Source organism: Callorhinchus milii, unplaced genomic scaffold (assembly GCF_018977255.1).
Source record: "Callorhinchus milii isolate IMCB2004 unplaced genomic scaffold, IMCB_Cmil_1.0 Scaffold4, whole genome shotgun sequence".
Classification (NCBI taxonomy): Eukaryota; Metazoa; Chordata; class Chondrichthyes; order Chimaeriformes; family Callorhinchidae; genus Callorhinchus; species Callorhinchus milii.
In genome coordinates, this window is record NW_024704745.1 from 62526507 (window position 1) to 62554195 (window position 27689).

Here is a 27689-nt window from a genome sequence, read left to right on the forward strand (position 1 = left end):
GATGTCCCAAGACGCTGGACAGTGAAAGGTGTGAAACCTGAGCTGTGGTCTGGAGTCAAAGGGGGAGGGGTGAGGGCAAAGGGGTTAGAGGTGGTAGGATGACTAAAGGCACGACCGAAGAGGAAGATATTGAGACGGGCCTTGAAGCAGGCAAGGAAGGGGGTGAGGTGGAGGGGCTCCAGGATGGCGTTCTAGAGGGTGGGAGAAGAAAGGCTGAACGCCTGATCGCCAATGGTAGAGCAGGCAGGACAGGGGACATGGAGCAAGCCAGTGCCCACCGAGCAGAGGGAGTGGACAGTTTGGTAATGTTTTAGTAGGTGCAGAGGTAGGGAGGAGCTAGACCATTGAGGACTTTAAAAATGTTCTGGAATCTCCAAATTTTGTCAAGACCTTTGTGCAGCCCCCTTATTTTTATAAACCTTGTATGGTCTTAAATAGTTTGTATATCAGTCCACATCTGTGTCTAATTTTGTTCAATGAAGAAATTTCTAAATCTAAACATTTACATTGCCAAAGTTCCTAGAAGAGCTTCTTAGTTAAGTACCAAAGGGATTGTGCCCCCGAACTCCCGGAATACTCGTGTGCTGGACCGTTATACTGTATCCCCAGAGGTTTGACTATTCAGTGAGTTTAGAGTGAAGCAGTCCTTTTTAATAGAACAAAACAAACATCAAATCAGCGGTCTCCAGTAAATATAGAAAAGGGAGGATCAGGACTTAAGTGCCACTCACTTACAGCAGATAATACAGATGTGTGTAAAATTAAAACAAAATATTTTGATAAAGTATGCAATTACATATACATATATACACACACACAGTTGAAAGCCTCAATGAAAGGATCAGGTTGTATCGTGTCCATTTTTGTCCCCCTATGGTACATAGCTGTCTTCTCCTTTCATTGTTGTATGGTCTAGATTGTTTTGTTCTGGAGTCTCTCTCTCCATCTTTGTTTTGGAGTCACTCTCTCCATCTTTTTGTTCGGAGTCTCTCTCCACTTTTTTGTTCTGGAGGCTCTATCTTTCATTTCTGGAGTGTATCTTAGGTTATTGAATCTCTCCCCCTTCTCTATTTATTCTAGAGCCCCCCCCCCTTCTGGAGTCTCTCTCAATATCTTTATGTGGAGCCTCTATCTTTTTGTTCTGAAACCCCCTCCCCCATTTTTCTTCTGGGATCTCCTTTTCTCTCTCTCTCTCTCTCTTTGCTCTGCAGTTTCTAATCGGTTTGTTCTAGACCCCCCTCCCTTTCTTCTGGAGTCTCTTCGGGAGTCGCTGTGTTTGCACTAGAGCCATTTAACATTGTTCCGGAGTCTCCTTTTCTCTCTCTTTTTGTTCTGGATTCTCTCCTTTTTTGTTCTGGAGCCTCTTTCTCTATGTCTTTATTCTGGAGTCTCTCTCTCTCTCCATCTTTGCTCTGGAGTCTCTCATTCTCTCTGTCTTTGTTCTGGAGTCTCTCATTCTCTCTATATTTGTTCTGGAGTCTCTCTGGTTTTGTTCTGGAGTTTCTTTTCTCTATCTTTGTTGTGGAGTCTCTCTGGTTTTGTTCTGGAGCCTCTTTCTCTATGTCTTTATTCTGGAGTGTCTCTCTCTCTATCTTTGCTCTGGAGTCTCTCATTCTCTCCATCTTTGTTCTGGAGTCTCTCATTCTCTCTATCTTTGTTCTGGAGTCTCTCTGGTTTTGTTCTGGAGCTTCTTTCTCTATGTCTTTATTCTGGAGTGTCTCTCTATCTTTGCTCTGGAGTCTCTCATTCTCTCTATCTTTTTTCTGGAGTCTCTCTGGTTTTGTTCTGGAGTCTCTTTTCTATCTTTGTTCTGGAGTCTTCATTCTCTCTATCTTTGTTGTGGAGTCTCTCATTCTCTCTATCTTTGTTCTGGAGTCTCTCATTCTCTCTATCTTTGTTGTGGAGTCTCTCTGGTTTTGTTGTGGAGTCTCTCATTCTCTCTATCTTTATTGTGGAGTCTCTCTGGTTTTGTTGTGGAGTCTCTCATTCTCTCTATCTTTGTTCTGGAGTCTCTCAATCTTTGTTCTGGAGTCTCTCATTTTCTCTATCTTTGTTCTGGAGTCTCTCATTCTCTCTATCTTTGTTCTGGAATCTCTCTGGTTTTGTTGTGGAGTCTCTCATTCTCTCTATCTTTGTTGTGGAGTCTCTCTGGTTTTGTTGTGGAGTCTCTCATTCTCTCTATCTTTGTTGTGGAGTCTCTCTGGTTTTGTTCTGGAGTCTCTCATTCTCTCTATCTTTATTGTGGAATCTCTCTGGTTTTGTTCTGGAGTCTCTCATTCTCTCTATCTTTGTTGTGGAGTCTCTCTGGTTTTGTTGTGGAGTCTCTCATTCTCTCTATCTTTATTGTGGAGTCTCTCTGGTTTTGTTGTAGAGTCTCTCATTCTCTCTATCTTTGTTCTGGAGTCTCTCAATCTTTGTTCTGGAGTCTCTCATTTTCTCTATCTTTGTTCTGGAGTCTCTCATTCTCTCTATCTTTGTTCTGGAATCTCTCTGGTTTTGTTGTGGAGTCTCTCATTCTCTCTATCTTTGTTGTGGAGTCTCTCATTCTCTCTATCTTTGTTCTGGAGTCTCTCATTCTCTCTATCTTTGTTGTGGAGTCTCTCATTCTCTCTATCTTTGTTCTGGAGTCTCTCATTCTCTCTATCTTTGTTCTGGAGTCTCTCTGGTTTTGTTGTGGAGTCTCTCATTCTCTCTATCTTTGTTCTGGAGTCTCTCATTCTCTCTATCTTTGTTCTGGAGTCTCTCTGGTTTTGTTGTGGAGTCTCTCATTCTCTCTATCTTTGTTCTGGATCCCTCTCTCTCTCTCTCTCTCCCCTCTCTCTCTGCTCCCAGCGGTCGGCGCGTGCGCACTGGCGGTGTTCCTGGCGCAGTCCCTGGCTGACCTCCTCCCGGGGCGGGAGCGGGAGCTCAAGTCGCCGCGGCCCGAGGCACAGACCGACCGCGGGGAGAGCGAGAGAGGAGGACGCGCCGTGTGGTGCCGGGGAGCGGCGGTCTCTGGCGGCTGAGTGGGCGCCGGGCTCGGGCTCGGGCGGGTGGTGGTGGTGGAGGTGAGTGCCGGTGCCAACTGTCGGGGCTGGTGGGGGCGGCACAGCCCAGCGCGGGGCCGGGCAGTGGAGGCGGGCTCGGGGCAGGGCCTCTGTCAGCCCCCCGGCACCTCCACCCCGATAGGAGCCGGGCTCGGAGTGCCCGAGAGCGGGTCCCTGGGAAGCCACCGAGCCCCCTCCCTCCCTCCCTCACCCACCCACCCACCCACCGGCTCTCGGGCCGCAGGCGGCCACCGAGCCCTCACCCCCTCCTCTGCTCTCTCCTCCAGCAACACTTTTTGTCCACAAATTACAGCTACATGGATGTGGTGCTCCTTCCTCTCCCCCTCTCCCCGCTCCCCCATTCCTCTCCCCTCTCCCCGCTCCCCCATTCCTCCCCCTCTCCCTTCCTCTCCCCCTCTCCCCGCTCCCCCATTCCTCTCCCCCTCTCCCCGCTCCCCCCCTTCCTCTCCCCCTCTCCCCGCTCCCCCATTCCTCCCCCTCTCCCTTCCTCTCCCCCTCTCCCCGCTCCCCCATTCCTCCCCCTCTCCCTTCCTCTCCCCCTTCTCCCCTCTCCCCCTCCCCTCTCCCCGCTCCCTCTCTCCCCCGCTCTCCCTTCCTCCCCCTCTCCCCGCTCCCCCTCTCCTCCCCCCGCTACCTCCCCCTTCCTCTCCCCGCTCCCTCTCTCCCCCTCTCCCCGCTCCCCTCTCCCCCCGCTCCCTCCCCCCCTCTCCCCGCTCCCCCCTCCCCCTCTCCCCGCTCCCTTCCTCTCCCCTCTCCCCGCTCCCTCTCTCCCCGCTCCTCTCTCCCCCCCTCTCCCCGCTCCCTCTCTCCCCTCTCCCCGCTCCCTCTCCCCGCTCCCCTCTCCCCTTCTCCCCGCTCCTTCTCTCCCCCTCTCCCCTCCCCCCTCCCCTCTCCCCGCTCCCCTCTCCCCCTCTCCCCCTCCCTCCCCCCTCTCCCCTCTCCCCTCCCCCTCTCCCCCTCTCCCCGCTCCCCCCCCTCTCCCCGCTCCCCCCCTCTCCCCGCTCCCTCTCTCCCCACACTCCCCGCTCCCTCTCTCCTCGCTCCCCCTCTCCCCGCTCCCTCTCTCCCCCTCTCGCTCCCTCTCTCCCCGCTCCCCCTCTCGCTCCCTCTCTCCCCCTCTCGCTCCCTCTCTCCCCCTCTCGCTCCCTCTCTCCCCCTCTCGCTCCCTCTCTCCCCGCTCCCTCTCTCCCCTCTCCCCGCTCCCCCTCTCCCCGCTCCCTCTCTCCCCCTCTCCCCTCTCCCCGCTCCCCCTCTCCCCGCTCCCCTCTCCCCGCTCCCTCTCTCCCTCTCTCCCCCTCTCCCCCTCTCCCCTCTCCCCGCTCCCCCTCTCCCCCGCTCCCTCTCTCCCCCTCTCCCCTCTCCCCGCTCCCCCTCTCCCCCTCTCCCCGCTCCCCCTCTCCCCGCTCCCTCTCTCCCCCCCTCTCCCCGCTCCCTCTCTCCCCACACTCCCCGCTCCCTCTCCCCCCACACTCCCCGCTCCCTCTCTCCCCACACTCCCCGCTCCCTCTCTCCCCTCTCTCCCCGCTCCCTCTCTCCCCCTCTCCCCGCTCCCCCCCTCTCCCCGCTCCCCCTTCCTCATTCTTTTCATACCAGAGCAAAGCCGAGTTACGCGTATTTTTCCCCAACAGGAGGTGGGGTTGGTGGCTGTCTGTGTGACTGGGCTGCACTGTACTGTTGTATAACTCAAATACACGTTGCCTTTCCCAATTGTTGTGTAAAATATGATTGGGGAGAGGGGAGGGGGAGAGGGAGAGGGGAGAGGGGCTGCTTCTGTGGTAGGGAAAGTGAGTCAGTGATCTGGTCGGGACGTATACGTCTCTTTTAAAGGCTTCTGCGGTGCTGAGTCGCTTGAACACTTGAAATGCACAAGACCTTCAAGTCTTTCCGACTTTCTTTGCTTACTTTGATTCTTGGTGGTGATTTATGGTCATGATAATGGAGGAGGGGGGTGGGTGGGGGTCTGGTACTGTACTCTGTCCCAAAAGGTCGTTCTGCATCCCAAGCTGAGTGTTGGCAGGTGTTTCAACTGTTGGTACTATCGCAGCTGAGTCTAATTCTGTCCACACATGCACTTCAAACGGCCTGGGGGTGGGAATTCACTGGATAGGAATGAATTTGAGTCTTCACCCAGTACTGTACAATACAACCAAAGTGTATAAATGGTGGCCACATCAGCACCGTGTTCATGAAAGTGATTGAGAATTGTCTTTCAGACTGGCTATGCAATTATCTAAAGTCATGGGTATGTGCTGCTTAACCTGGATAATAAACCTACAATGTTGTTTTTTCCGAATCAAGTAATCTGTTGAAAACAGGTACAGAATAGAAATGAATCTAATTCTTCCTTTCCCTATCAGTAATGAGCTGTTTTTGAGCCACCTTTTCTCGTGCAACCTTTGGTATTTTAGAGGAAGTGTTTTCCTTACAGCTGTAAATTGTCTTCAAGGGAAAAAAAAGGCATACAAATTTATAATGTATAATTGTGTGGAGAAGTTTAATATTTTGTGTTAATGAGACATCAAAATCAATTAATTTGTTATAATTGGATATTTGGTTATTACTGTTTTAAAATTGTGTCAAAGTAAGTAGATTTTTAGGTCATACGTTTGTATGCAATACCACTCCTTACCTGCTGCGTTCCAACTTTTGAGCTTAGCGTTAGGTTCAAGTATGTTGCTGAAACCAGAACAATGAATGATATTCGTAGCTGCTTTTATAATTGGAGGCATTTTAAATGACAATCTTAGATTTCGTATGGAAATATTTTCTTAGTGTGGCAGTGGTTAGAAATAAATATTTTATCACAATGTGATCCAAACGTTTGTATGTGCAGTGAGAATATGGAGCTGATTTGTACTGAAAGTCAATGATGGTATTACCTAGGTTTTGTTCTGGGTGAAGTATCAGTAATCTGTGAAGGAAATGCAGTAATTTGACTACAAAAAAAGGTATTACTTAATAATAATAATCCTTGCATTTGCGGATTGCATTTCTTGCACATGCCTTATCATGTCTTCAAGACATTTCAAAGCGCTTCACAGAATATACTCTAAAGTGAATTGACTGTATATTTTGTGGGCAAAATGTGGCAGCCAATTGCGCACAGCAGTGTTCCACAAACAGTCATGGATTGAGTGACCAAATTATTATTATAATTTTACTTGTGAAGTGTTTTGAGGTGTATTAACATAGGTTGCTTTCTGAGCTAAAGCATCAAATAATAAAAACATAAATCTTTGTTTATCTGATATTGTAACATCTAGATTTAACACAGCGTTTCATGTAAATGAAAGTCTCAAAGTGCTTGACAAATGTTATGCACCACCAGTGTGGAAATAAGAGACTGAAAGATCTTGACGAAAGGCATAGAATTTTTTTAAGGAATTTTTTGAAGACAGGAGAGAGGTAATGAGTCAAAGTGGTTTTGGAAGAAAATTTCAGAGGACAGGACATGGTGACTGAAAGCTTAGCCACCAATGATGGAGTGAAGGGAGTGTGCAATAAACCCAAATTGGAAACGTGTGGGTTGGAATGTAGGCCAACAGAACTCTATATATATTTTTTGGTCAGCTGGGTGTCTGTCACATGCAGAAATCCATCAGCACGCTGTGCAGAGTATCCAAACCAGACTGAGAGTTCCATATATGTATGCCACCTACCAGTGGAAATTTCCTTGTGTGGAACGAAGTATGCATTTTATCCCTGGAAAGAGCTTGCCCTTCTTACCTTCTCCGGAGACTATCAGATGCAGGTCAGCAAGAGCCAAGGTTTGGAGCCAGATCGTGTTTTTACACATCATTTACATGCTCCTGCTCGGCGATGTCATCTGCAGACATGGGGTCAACTTCCACATGTATGCGGATGACACCCAGTCTACTTCTCCTCCTACAGCTGCATCTCCCAGTCCGCTGATATCCTGTCAGCTTGCCTGAGGGACATCAAAGCTGGATGAGTACAAATTTTCTGCAGCTGAACATCTGCACATAGGAGGCCATACTCCTTGGTTCCCGTCAATGTCTTCTTTCCTGCGGGTCTGAACTCCTCAACCTCCTGGGCTCTCCCTCAGACCCACTGAACCCGTGCACAATCTAGGTGTCAGGTTTGATCCATAGCTTTCCTTTCTCCCCCTTTGTCATTTCCCGGATGGACTTTTCAAATGCCCTTGCCAGGCTGCTCTGGTTCTCAATTTCCGAATGGATTGATTTCAAGATCCTCTCTCTCATTTTCAAATCCCTTCATGCCCTCACACCTCCCTACCTTTCCGACTTGCTCACACCCCCACTCCCACCACCCGCTGCTTCCGCTCGGCCGGCTCTGGTCTCCTGTTTGTCCCTCGTACCCTCTGCTCCACGATCGGCAGCTGTGCTTTCAGTCACTACTCCCTGAAGCTCTGGAACTTTTTCCCTGAAACCCTCTGCCTTGCCCCTTCCCTCCCTACTTTCAAATCCCGCCTGAAGACCTTCCGTTTTGATTGTGCTTACTGTCACTTCCCCTTTCCTCTTCCCTTGGCTCTGTGATCAGACTCTGCCACTGTTAAGCGCTCTGGGATGCTACCCGGCCTGAAATGCAAGTTATTGTTGTGTTGGAGTACTGGTAGAGCTTAACCATCTAAATCTGCATATTTTTGTCATTGAAAGGCATGCCTGACAAGCTTCCTGCTGCCTATCCAGCTAGGACCACTCTTCCTAGAAGGGTTTTTGCTTACAGGGTTTGAGGGGGATGAATTTGTGCCCCCTGTGACTGGTCTTCCCTTCAAAGTCCTGCCGATGAGACAGGCTGGTTGTGTTGTCAGCAGTGTCCTGGAGTACTGTGGACCTACCTGGCTCAGGAACTGGACTACTGAGACCACCACAGAGGTGGCTCGATTCTGACGTTCTTTTGCCAAACATGTTACCTTGGAGCCAGTTGCGATCCAAGAAGACCCTGTTACCCTCCTCCTAACCCCTCCCCTTCGAGGATATGGGTTCTGGAATCAATTCTCTGAAATACCGGTAGTTAAATTGGATAGGAACTTGGCGAGGATGGTGTGATTGGGCTATACAAATTACTAAACAAGTACAAATCCTTACAGTGGTATCCTCTTTTATTGAAATTGTGTTGAAAATTGACATTTATCTAGAATCAGCTAATTCAGTGTTGCTGAGCTGACAGCTTGATGTAATGGAGAAAATAAGGAATTAGCTCTTTTTGGAAGTACTTCTTCCTGAGTCAGGAGATCTGCAGTACTCCAAGACGCTGTTGGATGACAGACCAGCCATTGTGACTTTTTGGCAGAAATTCGAGGAGCAGACCAATCACTGGGGACAGGGATTCTTCCCACCTGCCTCCTTTTAACTGTATGCTAGGACCTCAATGGATCGGGTGAATTGTTGCTAGACAAGTAGCAGGACGCATGCCTGTCAGTATTCGTAATGGAAAAGCGTGTGGTTTTAGCTGGTTATGCTCCAGGAGTACCCGAAATGCACATTCTATATCCCAAGCCTTGACTCCTGCTGATCTGTGCCTAGTAGCGCTCCGAGACTCTACCCTATACCTGAAGGTGCCCTGTATAAATGCAAGTTGTTGTAGTAATTCTTTCCGGATTTAAGCGTCTCTTTGGGAAGAGAATGTGGAATCCACTCTAACCAAATGGAAATTTCTATGTGTTTAGCAAACTCTCAGTAGTTTGGTATGCAAACTCAAGCGTAGCTGTAATAGGTTTCCGTCTATCACATTTGACTGTATAAAAAATAATTAATATTGATTAGGTTATGAGCCTGACTTGAAACATTCCATCCCATATATTGCAAAGAAATGCTGTGATCTGAGATGAACTATTTCCTGCAGCTAAACTAAAGTGGATTTCTATAAAAAGGATAACCCATTTACTGTAGCTATGGGAGTCAAAGAACATGTCTTAACTTCTATTTTCCATTACATAGTGTTTTTTTTATTTGTTATAGTGCTTCCTCACGCCGAAGGTTTCAAGGTGCTTCACACAATGAGTTACTTTGGATGTTCCAATCAATTTCGTGATTAATTCTATAATAAAATATTTTCCACTCTGAATGAATTTTGAATTTCTCCAGTAACTTTCGCACCTAGCTCATCAAACTTGTAGCAGCTTAATCTGACAAATGAGAACTTTTCTAGAATTAAACATTTAGTATTCTGAAGGCCAAGTGGATAAAGTCGCTGCCTAGTGTAACACTAAACCATACAGCTTCAAAGATTGTAAACTTTGTTTTCCAGTCTGCTGAGTTAGCTGATCTCTGCCAGGGTAGCCCTTGGGTAAGTGAGGGAAAGCTCGGGCAAGGCTCCTGCTCTTAATTGCTATCCAGTAATTCCTTAAATAATTTCTAAAAATGCTATTAAGGTGAATTAAAGAACAATAAACTCAAAGAATGGAAAAATGAAAGTAGATTAGTATCGTTACTTTTAACAAATTTAGATAATAACAACCTAGCATTTGATATAGTGCCTTTCACGTCAAAACACGTCATAGAATATACTGTAAAATGTTATAAGTTACCCGCTCTGAGATGTTGTCCAACATGACGGGTGCTATATGAATGCAAGTTGTTGCTGACTGTATATTTTTGGCTAATTAGATTATAGATTATTACCTTGTGTGCAAGTGGAAACCTTTTAAAATTGATACAAACTAATAAGTATTACAAAAATAATCCATACTGATAGTATATCTGATGTATAGTGGATTTTTACTTGATAAACCCTTTGTGATTTATGAGAATTGTTGATCCGTAAGAGAAAACATCATCACACGTGAATTACATTGAGTCTCTTAGGTGCTGATATCTACTTTGGCATCAACATCCAGAAAATTCCCCCCTCCCCCTCCTGAAAGCTGAATATAGCTGGTTTATAATGAGTCCCAAAGCGCTTCACAAAATATTGTAAAATGCAATGGTTATGTGTTGTGGTCCATTGCAGCAGCCAATTTGCACACAGCAATGTCCCACAAACCATGAAGTGAATGACCAATTTTATTTGTTTCCATGAACTCAACATTGTTTTACAACAATATAATTGATAGACAGGAATGAGTTCTTGACAGTAATGCTAGCTTGGAATTCAGATGATAGTTACAAACCATTTGAGATTTTCTATCAGCGTTTGACATTTTCTGAACCTCTCCAGGAGATTACTGTCTTGTAATCACTCTCAGGCACCAATTACTGTCTATCTTTTACAGAGATTCTCCTATGACATACACATTTCTGAGTTATACTGTGTGATAAGAGACCTGAAGGTATATATGAGAGCAAATGACAGGATATGCAGTATTATTATTTTTGAATTTCAGAGAAATCAACTCTATTATAAACTTGTATTCTGGCCACATTATTTTCCATGTGCATTTAGCATGGTTATTTCTGTTTTCCCTTTTAGATCATTGCCACATTGAGTTGCAAATAGTTCAATAAAACTTTGAATTGCTATGCAATTGTGACAGTTGGAAAACTTTAATCTGACCATTTTGGGAAGTTTCACATTGGTATTGTTTCTTGGCTTTTTAGGCTAGGGAATGCTTAATAATACAAAATCTTCTAGAATATTCTTCACATTAGACTAAGAACCTTTTACTATCACTGTATATCTATTGTGTTAATTGCAATATTAGCTTTTCCAATTGCCTAAAGATTCAAGGCACTGCTTGTTGCAGCACAATACTATCTCGTTCCCAAGGTCACAAGCTTGATTTCTGGTCTATGCTGACTTGACCCATCTCTCAGCAGTGGCAGCAAATGACACTACAATTAGCCTTTAGCATTCTTAGGCCAGGGAGAGTAAAATCAGGCCAGGTTCAATTCATAATTGCTGTTTTCAAAATGTGTATGCGTGTGACTGTTGGGAGAAAGTAGAGGTTGGTTCAATTGTGGAACCCTCCAAGGTTGAATAGCCTGCCTCAAAGTATCAAAGCACTTCATAGATTTACTGTAGCTTTGCCCACAAATATACGGTCAATTCACTTTACAGCATATTCTGTGAAGCGCTTTGAGACGTCTAGAAGACGTGAAAAGCGCTATATCAAATGCAAGTATTATTATTATTACTGTAGAATGTAGTTACTATGTTTTGTAGACAAGCGTCAATTTGAGCCCATCAATGTCCCACATTCAGCCATGAAGTAAATCCCCAATTTTTTCTGGGGGATTGTTAGGTGGGACACTGGGAGAAACTCTCTTCCCTTTTTGAAGAGAACCATGGGATGTTTGAAGTCCACCTGAACAGACAGATGGGACCTCTGTTTAATGTTTCATCTGAAGGTTAGCACCTCCAGCACTGCATTGGAGTGTCCACTTACAACAGCAACAAGATTACATTTGTATAGCGCCTTTCACGTCGGGAGGATGTCCGAACTTGTACTGTGAGTTCAAAGTCCCTACGTGGGATTTGAACCCACAACCTCCAAATTCACAGATGATAGCCCTATCAACAGAACAACAACAAGATTCCATTTATAGAGCGCCTTTCACGTCGGGAGGACGTCCCAGAGTCGGGAGAACCACGCTACCACCTGCAGGAAGTGTCACCGAGATACTTCATGCATATTGCATGTAGAAAGTGACATCACCAGTGACCTGACAATACAGAGGTTTGCCATATTTTAGCACAGGAAGCGAGTCGATCAATGCTGGCAGCCAGGTGTACCACACTTCCAGTTAATGTAGGTCCACAGTAAACCTGTGCCACAAGTGCTGCCACTATAACAGAGTTTCCTGTGTTATAACAGCTGTTGTTGAAAACCATATTATACATACTCAACTGATACTTAAGTGACTTCCAAGCAGCAATCTAATTTGTGGGTTTCGGTATTGTCCAGCCTTTGGTCTATTTCTGATACCCTCCATTAGATATTGCCTTGTAATCGCTACCAGGTGCCTATCAAGCTATTTTCATCTTTCTTAAATTAGTACAATTTAAAATTATAGCTTTATAGCCTGTCAGTAAAATGAAATCCAAATAAAGTTGATTTGTGCCAATTTTTATATATACCATGAAGATTTTAGTTTCGTTTCGTACATTGTAATTCCAGGACCAAATCTCTCCCCCAGCCCCACTCTCCCGGCCCCACTTTTCTACCCCACCACCCTCGGCCCCACTCTCCCCCCTACCCCCCCCCCCCCCCCCCCCACCCCCGGCCATTAGGATGGATGGATTTTGAATTTAAACTTAAACTTTGAATTTAAATTTAAAATTTGTTTATACCGTGTTATTGCTATGCTCAGACTTATAATATAAACTCACTTGTTATGGTTCCTTTATCATGGGCTAAGAAAGCACAATGATGATATACTTTTAATACAATTTGCGAGCCTTATTTCTACTTCACGTTTTATTATTTCAATGATAAAAGGTAGCAAATTGACATGAATATTGCATGACTATTGCCTTTTAAGTTTTGTGGTCTTGAAAAGGACTATGGTTGAGACCACCTTCTGAGCAGGTGATTTTGTTAGGAAGGCTTTGCAACACGGAGGTACAAGTACAGATAGCGCAAATAAGACTGATCTTTGATTGACCCTCAAATGTTTTTGGCCAATTTTTTTTTACTTAGGGGACTATTAACCAGATCATCGGGACAAGCTCCCTTGTCTTTTTGAATACAGCTGCAGATCTTCAACAGGTAGCCAGGCCTGATCTGAAGGATGCCAAATTTGACAATGCAGAATTCCCCCAGCACTGCATTGCAGTGTCAGACTAGATTGTGAACTTAAAGTACTGATATCCTAGAACCCATAAGCATCTGAGCCAGAAGTAAGAGTGCTACCAACAGACCCAGACTTTTCTCAGTCCCTGGCAAATGTGATTCTAAAGTGAGATGTAAATGCTTATACTGGTACTCATCACTTTACTGCTGGTAGTGATCTGAAATTGCATCTAGAAAGATTGTACCATGGACTATATTTCCTGAAATACAGTCATGTGGCCTCATTTTGAGCCCCGGAGTTTTTCAAGCTGTCATCCTAATGTTTGGATCGTAATGATTCTCATGGACTTATTGGGGGGAGAGTGAATATATATTATGAAGTGGGAGAAAAGTAGTACAGCGCAATTGCTTCTTGCTTTACAAAATGCTTGGGGTGAGCAGATTCTATAGGAAACATAGGAGGGAAAAAATTATAACCTTTGAATACTTCTTCAACTTGTATATTAACAGTGTAGATTCCCACATGAATCTGGAAACTACAAATGTTAGCCATTCATTACTATAAGATAACAAATGATTTGTTTTTATCTGATCACTGGTCTTGTGATGCTTTGCAGTTCAATGTTTAAGTTGTTTATGAAAGTTGCCATAGATAAGGACCATAGGTAAAGAGAAAAAGTGTTTACATTTGCCATATCTAGCTTAAAATGTGCTGCTTAGCAGTGAGATGGCATATACTTTGTATGGAATAAAATCTGGAAATGTATGAGGTTCTCAGTTATACTCAGTGGAATGAATTCAAGATTCTCATCCTCGAGTTTGAAAGCATCCATGGCCCTACCATACCCTACCTCTGCCGCAACTACTCACTCTGCATGTCCTCTGCCTTTTTGCAGCCACCATTGGTGGGCAAGTGTTCAGCTACATTGCCTTGCTCTCTGGAACTGCATTTCACCTTGCCCCCTACCTCACTGCCTTCAAAACCTCTTTCTCTGCCTTCAAAATCTCCTTTAGACCCGTTTCTTTAACCATGCTTCAGATGATGTTTCCCCTCCTGTATTTAAGCCATCTATTGTAATGCCAAATTGCTGTTTTATTTTCTCCATTCACTGCCTCTGGATGCAAGGACTATCGAATCCATTTTAGAACAATGTTCTCCCAAATTCCCCTCCACATCATTCTCCTATTTACAGTCTTAAATTTATACCTTCTTGTCCTCGAATCACTTACCAGTGGAAATTCTGCTGTTACTCATCATTTATCTTCTCAAAGCCTTTCATTATTTTAAACCCTCTTATCATATCACCCCTCAAAGCTACTCTGTTCCAATGGAACATTCTAACCACTCCAATCTCTTTATACTACTATACTCTTGCCACCAGTATAATTCTTGTAAATCTACATTATTCTCTCCATAGCTGTGATATTCTTTCTGGAGCGCAAGATTATGGTACAGTGCACAAAACTGCAAATAATATACCCAACTGTGATCTACCCAATGTTTCTTCATCGTCATTTCCTTACTTTTGAATAAATAAATGGAACAGCTTGACCTGATCAGGAATTTAATGCCTCAGAAAGAATGGGGTCAAATCAATACATGGAGCCAAGTTGTTATTATTAAGTGGAGCTTACTTGAGTGGATTGCTCTTAAGCCTTTGGCCTATGTCAGGCAGTGCCATGGATCTCACTCCTACGGTATCACATTACTGTTCAAAACACGTGGTACGCAATGCTGTTAGGATCAAGGAACCATATTGGTTTGAATTCTGAGTCCTTAAACTGATTTGGATCTGCTCCATTGCAATCATTTTACACTAGCTTCCTAAAGTGGAACTTTTGGGGTTATCTGCAATTGAAAATAAATAACTTAGTAGAGTCTACAATGTATTCAAAATGTAGGTATTGAATTTGCAGCAAATGTATTGATCTGTACGATGGAACTATGATGTATTCCAGTAGCTGGCTGGCTTGCTGTTCTAGTACTTTATATTGGATGGATGAATGTGAACCTGATATTGCAATAAACATTCCAATCCTGTGTGGCAGGCTGACCAACTTGCAGCATAGGTATTGGGTAAATTGCTCTCGTGTCTGAGTTTGGACAAGTCTACAGTTGAGGATGTAATTGACTGTGGACTATAACTCACCTGTGCATTCTTCCGTATGAGTTGGATCAAGTGGTCTACTTTTTTTAGTATTTCCAACTTTCTTCTCATAAAGATGGTGGCCTATGTCTGGGGTATGGCTTCAGGAATTAGCTGACATAATCTCTTCCTTTGCCATTCTTAATGTGTGAGCCAACATTGAATTTGACAGGTTTTTGTGTATGTGTGATGAAAGGAAGGAGAGAGGGAAAGATCACAGATGTGCCAGATCCAGTCTTCATTTATATCCATCCGTGTGTATTTTCCAGAAGGGAATCACTGTTACTGAAAGACTAAAGTAGTTGAAATGCAGCCACAATATCAGCACAAGCCACAGATCATTTTTGTCTATATTGCTCAATGTCTCATAACACTCGTAGCACTTTACCTATTGAGTCATCAAAGGGGTTCCCCTTGTAGTTTTAATGTTTCTAAGCAGGTGTCAGTCTGGTTCAGTTGGTAGCATTTTCACCTCTGAGTCAGATTGTTGGGATTTAAGCCCCACGTCAGGACTTGAAACTCATATAGTCTAAGATGACACTCCAATACAGTGCTGGGGCTGTGCTGTATTGTTGGAAGTGCTGTCCTTTGGATGAGATAATAACCTGTTTTATCTGTTCAGCTAGATGTTAAAGATGCCATAGCACTGTTCAAAAAAAAAGAATGGAGTTTCCCAGCATCCTAGCCAACAATTCCCCCAAATGAAATTGGTCATTCACTTCACAGCTGTTTGTGAGACATTGCTGTGCACTTGTTGCTTACCATGTTTGCCCACAAAACATACATAGCCATTAAACTTTATAGTATAATTTTTGAACTGTTTTGAGACATCCTACCAATGTGAAAAGTGCTATATCAAATTAAAGGATTATTATAATATTTCAGTGATGCTCCTTTTATACAGGTGAGAGGAACGTTGGTGAAGCTCAATACCCAAGGCCTCGCTAAGTTCCACTGTCTCTTAGCAGATCGATTTCAAAGTCGTTGTTTACAAATCTATCCACACACAGGCATCTCTTATCTCTCCAATTTTCTCCTACTCTACTTCTCCAAAGATAACTCAGGATTGTTCTCGCTCCCCCCCACCCTGTCCCTTCCCTTGCTCGGATTCCAATCCGATTTGTAAGGAACTCTGAGAAGATACCCTGCATAAAGGATGCTATCATGTGTAAGCTGTTTTAGTATTATCATGGATGCACTACAATAATTGTTAATAATAATAATTGTAAATGGAATTATACTGTAGATATTTTGCCTTTTGTTAGTCTGTGATTTATTGTAATCTTTTCACTGTTGTGACGGTAGTGCATTAAAGTTTTGTGTGCTCTGAATCTATTGCAGTTAAACAAGATAAAGTATTGTATAAAAACGGTTGACATGGATACTTAACTGCAACAACAAAAACAACTTACATTTATATAGCACCTTTTATTGCAGACTAACAACCTTGGGCATTTTACAGATATGGTGCTTGGCAGGTAGGAGACCGGACAAGGTAGGTAGGAGAGAGTAACACTTAGGCACATTGGAGAGATATGTTTTTAGAGGTTACTTTTGAACACATTTAGAAGAGGCAAGACTGAAGTATAGAGGGAGTTCCAGATGGTGGATGAAGATTGGGCCACCAATGCAGGGTGGAGAGGACAGGGTATGTGCAGCTATTCGCTTAGGTTTGCTAAGTGAGGACAGGGGGCGGATACAGAAGAGAGAGGTTGGATAAGATCCCAGGGGTAGAGAATTGCCAGGATGCGAAAGGATTTGCAGGTGAAAAGTCAATCCACTGGGATCCATTGGAGCCTGAGGTGGATGGGCGTGATGGATATGCATTGCTTTATGCATGTATGGATGTGATGTGGGCAGTTAAGTCGTGAATAACCTGGAGCTTGTGGATGGTGGTGCTTGGGAGGCTGGTGAGAAGGTTATTTGAAAGCTGTGTCTAGCAGTGATAAAAATGTGTGAATGAGGGTTTGGCAGCATTGGGCATGAGATGGGAATGGAGGCTGACAACTTTGTGAATATACAGAAAAGCCACCTTAGGGATTTGCACCCCAGTTAATATCAGTATATTCCATGTTATTTAAATGTGACTTATACCATTGTATAAGATTTGGGTTGTAGTAAAATCATGTAAATGGATGGCAGTGATAAACGCTGTTGAGAGAATTATTTCACTAGAATTTTGTGCAGAGTTGATACTGTCGTCATAAACTCCTTTCTTGCTTCAGTTCTCGTGACTGGCACACAGGTCTTCGCATGCAATATTGCAATGTTTTATTTATTGTTTGGATTTTTAAAATTCTGGAATCTGCTATGAAGCATCAACCATTGTGATTTATTTTTAGGGTTCTTTACTGTTCTGGTGAGATTTCTATATACAGTAGTAAAAATGTTTTCTGCATTGTATGCACAATTCTGCTGAGTGAAATTGCGTCTTGTATATTTTCAACATCGTCAAACCTGTAGGGCATTTGACGATTGACGTGGACTTGGGGAGTGATGACACTTTCAACACCATTTATAGACTAGTGGGTGCAATACTTCCTTCCTTGGGACGGAGATAAACAGGGTTTCCTTGGAGCTGAACTGGCTCCAATATAATATGTTTGGCAACGGAGTGGTTGAATCGAGCCCACTCTCTGTGATGACCACACAGCCAGCTTGGCTCATTGGCAGGACTTGGAAGGGCAGATCAGTCACGGGGGCAGGGACTCTTTCTACTCAGCTCCTGTTAACCTTGCATGTCAAAGCCCTCACTGGTAGGGTGGTCCTACCTGGATAAGCAGTGGGAAAGCTTGCCAGGCAATGCTCAACGGTAAGCTTGCAGTTTTAGCTGGTTAGGCTCCAGCAGTATCGGTCACTCACATGCTGAATCCCCAAGCCTTGGCTCCCAACAACCTGCACCTAATACTTTTTGGAATTAGGTAAGCAGGATGAGTTCCTCCAGGGAGAGAGTTTGCATTCCATTCCAATAAATATCTTCGGAATTTCTATGTGGCAGGTGGGATGCACGGAAAGCTCAGTTTGGTTTGGATACTCTTAAGCATGATGATGGGTCTCCACATATGTTAACCGATCAAATCCAGAGAATCTCTCTTCCCGTGCCGTTATTAATCCGCGTGATATCTGGAGGAGGCGAAGGACGCTGACCGCACAGCAGCTGGTGGGTTTTATTTGCATTGAAACGCCATCCCACACATCCGGAGGCATCGGTTGGGGTTTGTGTAGCCCCCGGTGGTGGGGTGGGGCAGTTACTCCCCAGGGAGGAAGCGCTGACATCAGGCGGCAGGCGGGGCCAGTTGAGCGGAGCCTGGGACTGTGCTGAGCGGCGGCGGCGGTGGTGCTCTCGGCTCCTGCACAGGACCTGACGCTGGTGATCGGCGGCAGCTGCGAGAGGCAGAGGTGAGGTCAGGCCAGCGGGGGAGTCAGGGTCCCTCCGCCCGGGGCTGGAGGCGGCTGTCTGTGTACGGGGTCTGAGAGCTGGAAAGTTGCGGGAACAGCCGGGATGGTGTCGCCGAGATCGACCTTCCCCATCACCAAAGGTTCGCTTCCATTTAAATGGGGTTATTGATCATCCAGAGACAGTGATCACACTCGAGGGACAAATTGATCGCTTGTTTTCCCACACGGCTGTTGTGAATCCAGAGAAGCCACAGAATTGAACCTGGGTAATAATTATTTTTTTTCTCTCAAAACAAAGCTGATTTGGGGACGCCAATGTAGCGTTATCTTTCCGAGAGATGTAATTTGGATACGCCCACTCTATTTTTAAGGGAAAAACTGAGGCAAAGTATTTCATTTTTTTAAAAAGATATTGAAATATGCATTTGATGTGGCTAAATAATTCGTGGGAGCACATTTGAAGACTCGGCTCTGTCCTGTTTGAGGAATTGTCCCACCACTTTCACTAAGTTTTTGTTTTGTGTGACAGAAACATGGAACATTTCAGCATAAAAGGGATCAGCTTGACCCATCATGTCGACGCAATGACCCATCATTTCAATGCAACTACTCCCTGTATTTCAAAATCCCCATTTTTGTATTAATCCAAATTCTCTCCCCATATCACTTAATGTTGTTGCTGCCCCGGTCCTTATGTTGGTACACAGAAGTGTGAATATTAGTAAATGATTAAGGATTACAAGTAATTTTAAGTTCACTTCCACTTTCTTTCTGTATAGTTGAAACAAGGGTACAGATACTCCATTGCTATTACTCTTCTCTCTTAACCCCCCCCCCCCCCACACACACACACACAGGCGCCAAGCTGCATTGACTCCCTGCACTGAAGAGGATTGGTTTCCTGTTGATTGTTTTTAAAATCCCTTCATAGCCTCACTCCATCCTACCCTGTCAATAATAGTGATAGTACCCTTGCATTTAATATAGCACCTGATCATGTCTTTGAGACGTCTCAAAGAGCTTCACAGAATATACTGTAAAATGAATTGATTGTCTATTTTGTGGCTGAAACACGGCAGCCAATGTTCCCAAGTGCCACTACCCAGTCTGTACTTGCATTGTCCTGAATCTGGTTCACTGTTCGTACTCGCTGGCTTTGCTTTGCTGCTGGAAAGTGTGCCTTCAGCTACAACTCTGTTCTATGGAACTCTATTCTAAAATCACTTTGCCTTGCTACCTTTTTTTCAAAAAAAGCTCCTAAAATACCTCTTTGAATCTGCCTTCAGTTACTTATAATGCTGCTTTTATATTATGAGCTTACTTCTGCAGGCGGTCCATTAATGAAAAATGGACTATCTGATCACCTGATTCCATAATAAAAAGAGTGGTCGTCAGTAATCACACACTGACTCTTCGCACAGACCCCATGACTTTTTGTGCGTGCGTAAATGACTTGATAGCAAACGTTCTCATATTTGCAAAATCCTTAAATTTATTTTTGTGACATCTGATAATCAGCAGTAGAACTGAGTGCAAGGTCATCTGATGTTCAATTTGTTGGGCAATTTGTGGCCATTTCCCTGGCACTATTATTGTTAATTGGTTAGCAAATCTTGCTAAATTTCTAAAAAAAAAGTTCGACTTGCACAACGACACAAGATATTCACTCATGCACAGATCAGTGCAGAAGCAGTGTTAAAAGATTGGAGGCTTGAAATGTGTCTGTATCTTCAGTATGGGTAGTGCATTTCAAGCCTCCGGAACATAAAATGTAAAAGCTGCATATTCTTCCCACTTTTGCTTGATGCCTGCCCACTACTCCCATTGTTCCCATTGTTATCTGCTTTGGGATGTTCTTTCATGTGAAAATATATTCTGTGTATATATGTTATAATGCAAGTTGTTACATATCCATTCTTACATTTCATCCTTTGAACCTCCAAAACAGCAACAATAAAAGTTTCACATTTTTATATAGTGCCTTTCACCTCGGGAAGACATCTCCGAGCGCCTCACCGAGCCAGCTGGAAGCTGAACTGAGGATGGTGGAGGTGGGAGGGGGGCTGAGGAAGGAGGGTGGATATAGAAAAGTGACCAAAACCCTCTATCCTGGTACTATCTTTCAGCATTTGTTGTAGCGTTCACTAAGATATCTGATTCTTACTATTGGTAAGGATAGGGGGTCTGTAATGTGAAAGTTATACACTGGTATTTTAAATTTGTTTGGGAATAATATCAGTAGTGATCATGATCAAAGTCTAAAGGTATGTTGTTTAAAAAAGGAAAACATTAAAATAAAGGGCAAAGAACTGGACTTAGTGAACTGGGAAAGATATCTGGTAAAAATGGGACAATTCTTCTGCAAAGCCAAGAAAAGGGAATGTAATCATTCTCCAAAGTGTATACATTAACCAATAAGAACAAATATTTGACTCTTAGAGTGGGGAAAAAGAAGAGACTGGGAAGATTATAGGAGTCTCCTAAAATAAGTTTAAAGGAATATTAGAAGTGCAAAGAGCACTCAGGAGCGGATTACAGGATAAGATGAAGAATATAAAGCTATAAAGTTTATTTTTAGAAAGTCGGAGACAAAGTTACAATTGCGAAAGATAAAACTGGATTGATGTGAATGTTCACAAGAGTTTAATAATACAGGACTAACTTGTTGCTAGTTTCTGTAATTTGAGTCCCTAAGAGAATTTTGAAATTAGTATTGCAGAGGTACTTGATAAATTTGGAGAATTAAAATAATAAAATGCCCTGTCAGAAATCTATCCTAGGATGCTGAAAGGGTCCAGGGAGGGAATATGTGGGGCACTTTTACTTAAATTAGGTTTTGAAGGATTGAAAGCCACAAACAATCCTACACCACATTTAAAGATGGTGAGAACACTGGCCACATGCAGTTATGGGGCCACTTTGATAACGTATAAAACTATGAAATCTGTTCCAAGGGCAGACCAAAGAAGTACCTGTTTAGTGACAAGTTTACAGGAAATAGCCCACATGTTTGTCGATGTGAAAATCAAGGGTGGCTTGTTTGATCTTAAAAGTAGATAATGGAACTTCCTATTATGTTATTGACTTAGCCTTTCAGAAAGCTTTTGACAAAATCCACACAAAAGACTTAAAATACAGGTTAAAGCTTAGGACTAGATAAGTAGAATGTAGAGTACGTTTGAGAAATGTAATGACATTTGGAAGAAAGGAGGAGGGTGATTTCAGCCCACTATGGTTCGTCCTTTTTGTACCAGATACAAAAATTACCTGCAAAAAGAAAAGAAATAAGCTGATCAAATGATGGAGAACAGTAGAGATTGAGGCAAAATATTTGAAACAAATATTTAACTTAGTGAAAAATACTTCAGCTCTGTAAATGGGCAGAAAACAGACAAGTGATATTTAACAATGATAAATATACATATGTAGAAAAATATGGAATATTATAGATTCAAATTAGAGCAAGCAAGGAGACCTCGAAAGACACTGGGGAGTAATAGTAGACACCATGTTGAGACCTTGTGGTGAAGTTAATAAATAGCTAATAGCCATGATACATGGTAAGAATAAACATCCACCCAAGCTATGCTAAATGTTTAATAATCTTTACATTTGATATAACACCTTTTCACGATGGGAGGACATGATATACCGAAAGTAGAATGACTGTATTTTATGGCAAACATGGCAGCCAATTTGCGCGCAGCAGTGTCTCGCAAGCAGCCATGAAGTTTACAATGCAGTGATCAGACAATGTAGGATGCCTTTCAGTTTTGATGGTCACACTTTAAAAACATATTGGAAACGGTACAAAAAGAGGCAACAAAACTTATCTCAAATGTAAAAGGCGTCAGTTTTGAAAAAAGTTTCGAAAAATAACTGATATATTCTGGATTTTTTGGGGTTGGGGGAAGAGAGAGAGAGCAAGAAAAGAAAGAATAACCTTACTGAAAAACATAAAATATTTAATGTCATAGATAAGGTAACTCAGCAAGGTAAGAAAATAAGACCAGAGGACAAATGGAACTTTAGACAGATATTGGGAAAACATTCTTATCTCACCTGTGGAACTCCATACCTCTATCCCTCTGCTTTGGTCCTCTCCATCTGTGTCTGTTTCCCAAATTGTACCTTTTCGACCATGCATACCATTCTTTTTTGTTTGGTGTCCAACCTCACCACTGTGAAGCACTCGGACATTATCTGCATTTAAGTGTGTTATATAAATGCAATTTGCTGTTAACGTATGTACTAGAGGGTTGATTTCCAAAGGACAAATGGCCTTTTATGTTTTTTGTATCTCGTGTTTAACTGTTACTATAACCATCTACTGCACTGCCCACCTTCTTACTTTTTACTATTCTACATATTATCTATTGTGTCTTAATTTGTATTTAATGGTAATTGCTGAATATTGACTTTGTCCAGACCGGACTACTCATTAGGCAGTTACGGATATGCGAACACCTCAAAAACCACTGAGATTAGAGTTCAAAAGCTTTCGGTCTTGGGTCCAGTGTCTCCTTGTACACCTTTTCCTTACTCCTAGTGCAGGAAAAAATGTGATTATTTTTTAATTGGATACGGGTGTAAACCGAGCACTTTAGAGGTTTAGAGAGGATATGTTCATGTTTTTTGGTAAGCTTGCGTGAACTGTAGTAGCCAAGGGAAATCCTGAGTAATAGTCTATTAACATCCCTGGTCTAATGAAGCCGCATTCATTGCTAAGACCTTGTTCCTGTGATTTCCCCCACCTCCTGTTCACAAATCTGTGACTGCCTCTTTGTTTACTATCACTAGATTGAACTATTAGAGATTACAATGCTATTAATCTTTGATTTTTGTTCCAGGTTTCTATGAGTTATGATTATAAGGTGCTGATGGCAATCAATCAGTTTTATTGTGACATTTCCTTAATACTGCTTATATATTATTTCAAATGTCTGAATGTTGTAGAACTTGTTTTGTATATTCTGTGAAAGGAGGGCATGCATCAAAATATTTTAAGTATAGTACTTCCTATTTAGGAACAGTTATGAATTAAAGTTTGCAAGTTTACCAAATCTGGTTTACTTGATGCCTATTTAGTTTGCAGCACTGCCTCTGTAGTTAGGCCACACCTGTTGTTGCCTCTAAATTTTTCATACCACCCTGGAGATGATGACAACTGATAGCACATAAATATCCATTACAGGGTAGTTGACCACCATGTTTTGTGGCTGTGAGCAGGCCGAGCCATCAATACACTCTGTCAGGAGATCAATTAAAAGTTCATAGTGTAGGTTGACCCACCAGTACAGTACTGAGGAATTGCTGCTTTGTCATTGGTGAAAACTGGATCAGACATTAAACTCAATTCTCAACCGCTTGTTTCAGGTGAACTTTAAAGATCCCATGACTATCTATTCCAAAATAGAGGAGAGACTTCTCGAGCGTCCTGGTCAATCATTTTTCAGATTAATTGGTCATTCATCTTGTCGGATCTAGTCTGCAAAATGGCTACTATGTTTAATAACAAGTCTACATTTCACAATAATTACTGTAAAGCACTTTCAGACAACTTCGATTATAAGGCTAATATAAATGCAATTTCTTTTGGTATGCCTTTGCCCCTGTTCGATGTAGATTAGAGAAAGTCGGTAGTCATACAAAAGTCACTCTGTGTGGAATGACTCGTCTGGGAATTTTAGTTCTTGCAGTTATTGTCTGGAATTTCACTTGCTTTTCAATTAAATGGGATGGGGAGAGAAAAGGGAAGAGATTTCAGGCATTAACAGTCACAACTAGATGTATGAGAGCCGGGACTTCAGTACCCTAGAAGCTATACAGGAGGACCCTGTTATAACTTGGTGTTTAGGGTCCATAAAATTATACCCCTTTATAAAATTAGACCCACGTTTATGATTGGGCCACGTTAAAAAAAGGCTACGGTCCCGCTTCCAAGTCACCTGGTTGCTTCCAGCGTAGACTGGAATGCAGCAACAACAACTTGCATTTATATAGCGCCCTTCATGCGGGCTGTGTCTTGGAGTGCTTAAACCCGATGTGGTTTGACACTGAAGTGGAAAGGTAGGGGCATTGACCAAAGGCACAGTTGATGAGGAAAGTAGTGATTTGAAGCAGACAAAAAGAGGTCAAGACAGAAGGATTGAGGCAAGAAGTTCCAGAGATTTGGGGCATAGTGAAAGCATGGCTGTCATTTGTGGAGCGGAGGGATTGGGGGACGTGCAGAAACTGAGCAAGTACTCTTGGTGCAGTTAATAGTCAGAACCAGTGATCTCATGGAGACATTTTTCTGCTTATGTTATGCTGAAAATACGAAATGCCAGTTCAGCTCCAAGGAGACTCTGCTTACCCCAGCCCCCCCAAGGAGGATATTCACGAGTTGGTCAATTGACAAGCACGGGTTTGAGCACTTACTAGGTGGATGGCAGGAAACAGGAGCTTCCTGCGAGCTAGCGTTATTACTGTAAACATTAGGATAACCTAATTGCTGTAATTAATCCTAAATTTGCATGCCAGCCAGTTTATTTAAATATAAACATATTTTAAATACCTGCCCATACATGTCATGACTTTTCCCCTTTTTATTCTCTCCTTTCTAATTCTCTATAATTTTTTTATATTTTAGTTTTTCTACCTTTTCAACTTTAGAATCTCATTTTTACCTTTCCCACTCCTACCATCTGTTTTGTAAAGTGTGTGTGAGGTAGGGAAGGGAGTTGAGGGCAACATTTTGCTTTGTGTTTTATTGGTTGAAGGACTGACCTGCGAAGAAGACCTGGAGAAGCTACGGCTCTTCAATCTTTCAAAGTGACGTCTCAGAGGGATTTACGATGCTGAATGGGATAGAGAAAATAAACAGAGGAAAAGACTTTCTGACATGTCAGAGAAACGGGACAAGAGGGTACAAGTTAAGGATTGTGAAGGGCAATTTTAGGACCGATACCAGGAAGTGTTTTTTTTATATACTAGATGGTCAGCAGCTGAAATGGGTTACTAGGAAGGGTGATAATAGGCCAGGAAGCTATGAACTATTTTAATGCTGTAATGGAAGGCCATAGGGTGACAGCTCTAGATAACAATAATAATCCTTGCATTTAATATAGCGCCTTATCACATCTTCTAGACGTCTCAAAGCGCTTCACAGAATAAACTGTAAAATGAATTGACTATATTTTTTGGGTGAAACAGTTTAAATCAAAAAGGCTGAACCTCTTTTTGTGCAATGGATTTCTGATTCTTAGGAAATTGATTGAGATGACCCACACCCATTTGATGTAGAGACCTTATTTGGCATCCAGTCAGTCTGTGCTCAGTTTAAATCCTAGGTCCCAGAGGTGAAAAATCAGCATGTTGCCAGTGCCACCTGTACTCCCAGTTTGCATTTTTACAATTTGATGGATTACTTGTTCATTCCCTGAACTGATGTTCTTTTACTGTAGCAGTTTATTTCTTGCCTTCAGGGGTGAGTTTTACAAGAGTGCAAATAGGATAGTGGAAGTACAATTTCAACCAAAATTCTGACAAGCCTTCTGTATTAAACTTGTGAGGTAAGGGCCAAGCACAGAATTGTTTGTAACACTTTGCCTGAGTATTCAATTGCTCACATCAAGGTTTTTAATTTGAGTTCTATGTTTTTTAGGTTTGTCAGGCTACAGTAGGAGTTTCGTAATGAGATATTAGCAAGTTGCAATAGGGAAATGCACAGGTACTGTGTGATTATCTAACTTAATTTACTAGAATCATCAATGATTCAAGAAAGCCTGAGAGATAGTAATCCATGAAGCTATCAATGTTGACACAGTGCATTGATTTTTAGAATTTTTATTTCCTTCATGTGCCTTGGTATGACAAATGTTGCCACTATTATTATAATTAATGGGCCATTTTAAACGTATTTTTGAAACTGTTATAGCTTTTAAAATAATACAATTTAAAACCTTCATAGATTTTTTTCCTCCTTATGAATTACTGACTGGAATCCTGAATCTAATAGTTACAATGAATCAGAATCTATTGAGGGTTTTTAGCCACACTCTTGATTTTCTTTATGCAGTTTGTCTGTCTGCTTAGTACTTTTTCAGTACTTAATATCTAGATGTTAAAAGACCCATTATCTGATTGGAATAATGAACTTGGGGCAGCCTAATGGATTTCTTCAGTGCAACTTCTAATTCATTATTCCCAAATTAGAAAATTGTTCCTCAGTGCAGCAGAGAGTCATGCTTGGACCATTTTATATACGTCCTAATTAATTCTTTATTTAATAATAATCCTTGCATTTGATATAGCGCCTTATCACGTCTTCGAGGCATCTCAAAGCGCTTCACAGGATACACTGTAAAGTGGAGTATATTTTGTGGTAATTCAAGATTACTTTTGGTGTCTGATGTACAAATAAATATGCTATACTGTACTGAGATACATACAGCACAGATACTAAGTTCTGTGGTTTTCAACAAGAATATTACCCTTTTACTAATGACGAATTCAAGATCCTCATCCTCACCTACAAGGCCATTCACGGCCTTGCTCCCTCCTACCTCTCTGACCTACTATCCCCCTACTTACCTGCCCGTACCCTCCGTTCCTCTGGCTCCGGTCTGCTCCACATCCCCCGCCCCAACCGCCCTACCATCGGTGGCCGGGCCTTCAGCCTCTCAGCCCCGAGGCTCTGGAACTCTATCCCCCAGTGCCTTCGCCGCCTCCTCCCTTTCCTCCTTCAAGGCCGGTCTCAAGACCTTTCTCTTTGACCGTGCCTTCAGCTCCCCTCTCGACTCTCTACCCCCTCCTCGCTCCCTCTCTTCCCTCCCCCTGACCATTTCCCCCCTGCTCGGGTCCTGACCCAACTGTCCAGCGCCTTGGGACGTCCTCCCGACGTGAAAGGCGCTCTATAAATGGAATCTTGTTGTTGTTGTTGTTGACTGATATCCTGACTACGAAAACAAAAAAGGAAAGCCACTGTCTGGTTAATATGCATGCATGAAATTCTGTCCTGGTTAACTTGAACATCCCAGCTGAATACTTTCTTTGTAAATAATATATTGACCTGTGCAACTAACTGTAAATGAGTCTGGATTATTCCATGTGTAAAGGGCCATTATATAACCAATGCATATTGTTTTTCCGTAGTCTCCCAAAGTACTGTACATTTGGTTCATTTGGAACTGCAACAGGTTTTCTGTACAGTTACTCAGTGAGCATTGCAATAACCATACAGTAATGACAATTACATTATTTAACAAGGATTTGAGCCCTCATTGACACTAATGAGGAATGGTTTTGCCCTTATCTTAAACACTCGGCAAGACAATCTTTATTAGAGCAATATTATGAAGGGCGGGGTGATCCAAATGGCACCCAGAGAATAATTTAATCCAGCCCCTGCTCACAGTTGCACTGTGTGTCCAGAGCCCAGGCTTGGTCTGATCCGACGCT

General features: G+C 42.8%; 1 protein-coding gene across 2 annotated transcripts in view; it reads left to right on the forward strand.

Annotated features, from left to right (window-relative positions):
- Positions 1 to 2865: 2865 nt before the first annotated feature.
- Positions 2866 to 27689, forward strand: part of nck2b (NCK adaptor protein 2b) — a 70807-nt gene continuing 45983 nt past the window's right edge. The window contains exon 1 of one of the 2 annotated variants that reach the window (XM_042334077.1): positions 2866 to 3047. The gene's annotated coding sequence lies outside the window, so the exon portion shown is untranslated. The remainder of the gene's footprint in view (positions 3048 to 27689) is intronic. The other variant, XM_042334079.1, reaches the window with a different exon arrangement.